Source organism: Penaeus japonicus, unplaced genomic scaffold (genome assembly GCF_977035675.1).
Source record: "Penaeus japonicus unplaced genomic scaffold, GWHDUDI00000001_assembly GWHDUDI00000042, whole genome shotgun sequence".
NCBI classification, from domain to species: domain Eukaryota; kingdom Metazoa; phylum Arthropoda; class Malacostraca; order Decapoda; family Penaeidae; genus Penaeus; species Penaeus japonicus.
In genome coordinates this window covers 2,754,505-2,757,004 of record NW_028234444.1, presented here as the reverse complement: position 1 = coordinate 2,757,004, position 2,500 = coordinate 2,754,505, and the positions used below count along the sequence as shown (strand labels likewise).

General features: G+C 29.9%; 2 protein-coding genes across 2 annotated transcripts in view; both read left to right on the top strand.

Annotated features, from left to right (window-relative positions):
* The window catches only part of LOC147466637 (cuticle protein 8-like), a 43,305-nt gene that overhangs the window by 8,835 nt on the left and 31,970 nt on the right, over positions 1 to 2,500 (top strand). The gene's annotated exons all lie outside the window — the stretch shown is intronic.
* Positions 2,229 to 2,500, top strand: part of LOC122243965 (uncharacterized) — a 14,353-nt gene continuing 14,081 nt past the window's right edge. Inside the window, exon 1 of the mRNA XM_043001725.2 lies at positions 2,229 to 2,339. The gene's annotated coding sequence lies outside the window, so the exon portion shown is untranslated. The remainder of the gene's footprint in view (positions 2,340 to 2,500) is intronic.

Sequence of the window (2,500 nt, the reverse complement as noted above, 5' to 3'; positions counted from 1 at the left end):
TTGATGCATGATGCAAAACCACTTCCACCTTGAACTAGTCTGTTATTTCTGTTGCACACTTCACCTCTGTCACTCTTTCCTCATAAATGGCCTACCTATTATGTTGTCAATGAAATGAAAAATACTCTCTTTTTTCATATGAATTAAAGATTGGCATGTGATAATTTTTTAATTATAAATCACAACTAATTTTCACTTACAACAGCGATAGTACTTTAAAATGATATATTCAGTGGCAATTTTGATAATAGCAGTATCAACAATGCTTATACGATTTAAACCAATACATTCATGTGATCTTTAGAAGATAAATGTTATGAGCATCTGCAAAGTTTTTTTTCAGATTTTACCCTGCAATTTCCCCGTTTTTTTTTTTTTTTTTTTTTTTTTTTTTTTTTTGCTTTGGAGGCCCAGATTGTGGTGATCAGGGGGAGGGTGGCGGGTAAAATCGACAACACATTAATAGTTGAGGGTAATATGAATGCATTAATAGCAGTATCCTGGCTTTTAGTAAAATTTACTATCACTCGGATCTTTGCTTAGCGTCCGTAACTTAAATAAATAACCTAGATAGTTTTATATAGTTTACCCTGTAACGGGTTTCAAAGAAAACGAGTTTCTCTTTATTCATAGAAAACTTTTAATATTACACGGGAGACACTTTTCCTTGTGTTTGATCTCACTCGCAACTTACTTATCAACCTATAACTAATACTATTAGAGTATTAGTGAAAACAATACATATATTACAATAGCAGAAAAAAATTGAATTAGATATAATGCAATGAATTAACAATTACAAAAGAGGAAAGCAGAAAACGTAAGCAAGAGTGAGAGAGAAGACGGAAAGGAGAGAGATGAAAAAAAGTAAAAAAAAAATGAGAGACAGAGGGAGGTACAAAAATGAAAATAGAAATATATAAAAAAAAATGAGTGCAAAGAAAATTTGATTAATGAGTAAAGCCTCATGTATTACTGATTACTTAGTGTAAATCGCAAATGGGTTTGAGTGGTGAGATAAGAATTTTAGTAACCTTTTGTTAAAAAATTAAAAGAATAAAGACACCCGTATCCAATTATTTAATCATGATATATGACTTTTAGTTGCCTTATATATTACAATATATAACTATAATGATAATGATAACAACATTAACAAATATAATGATAATAAGAATGATGATGATTATGATCAATGTCATTATCATTATTATCATTGTTATTGATATTATCGTTATCATTGTTACAATCATCATTATCATTATCATTTCTGTTATTATTGTTGTTATTGATATAACCATCATAATCATCATTATCATTATTGTTGCTTTTGTTATCAAATCATCATCCTGAGATAATAATCATCATTGTCGTGATATTTGAGAGAGAATAGTATTATTCAAGAAAAGTACTAGAGTTGAAATCAATTAGCCTCTACGACAAATAAAAGATTGCATACAGACATCATTCGTCCGCTTGCAATTGCATAAGAGCAATTTGTGGCATGTCCAGGCCTTGTATTGCACGCTTCAGACCGCAAATGCATGGAAACACTTAATTTATACTGTTAAAGAGAGAAAGAGGGAAAAGGAAAGCAAGAGAGAGAAATATGAGATGATTCATTCAGCTAGATGCACATTGCGTTTACAAGATGATTTAGAAATGCCTGATATTAAAAGTAGATCACTTAAAAATGGAATCATGCACGCATTTATTTACACACATACACGCATGAATATCAATAAAAGATCGGCTGTTTTGTGAGACGACTTTTTCTTTCTTAGCCTGGAACATTTGAGAATAAATTCAGACACAACATTATCCATTGCGAGAACATATATATTTCAAAGGCAAGGTATTGACAAATGTCCTAAATACTTTTTTGTGGAAACTTAGAAAAATGTGTGTATATTTGGATATTTTGGATTTTTTTGCACTCTTTATAATTTGACTTTTTTATGAATTTGATTCGGAGCATACAAATTGATTATTTTATTTTATTTTGACAGAAAGTTTTATTATATTTAGGATCCTTATTGATGACATTACAGCGTTCGAAACTGTGTTTTGTCTATAAATTAACATATTTTATTTTCATCAGTATCAACTAAATCACTCCACAAAAAATATAATCCAACATACCCTAATACCCATCATAATTCAACATAAATACCTCTTCATAAGATTAAGAAAGAGAACACGAGACATAAAAGTTAACATAGTTCCCCGAGTTCAAGCCTTCGAACACACGCGAAAGGTAAACAGACCGTCAAGGAAGAAAGTGAAACTTCTTCCTCTTCCCTTAAACTGTGATAAATTTAGCATAATTACCTTCAAAAGTAAGTTAAATGTGCCTTAGATATTAAGACGTGAGCATCATTTCGTTATCTTAAATGTGATTGTTGATTAGAATTATCTTTGAATAGGAAAATACAGTAAGAAAAGATTTTTATTTTTGTTTTCTTGGATTTTACGATTTTTTGGTGAATTTTTATGGGAA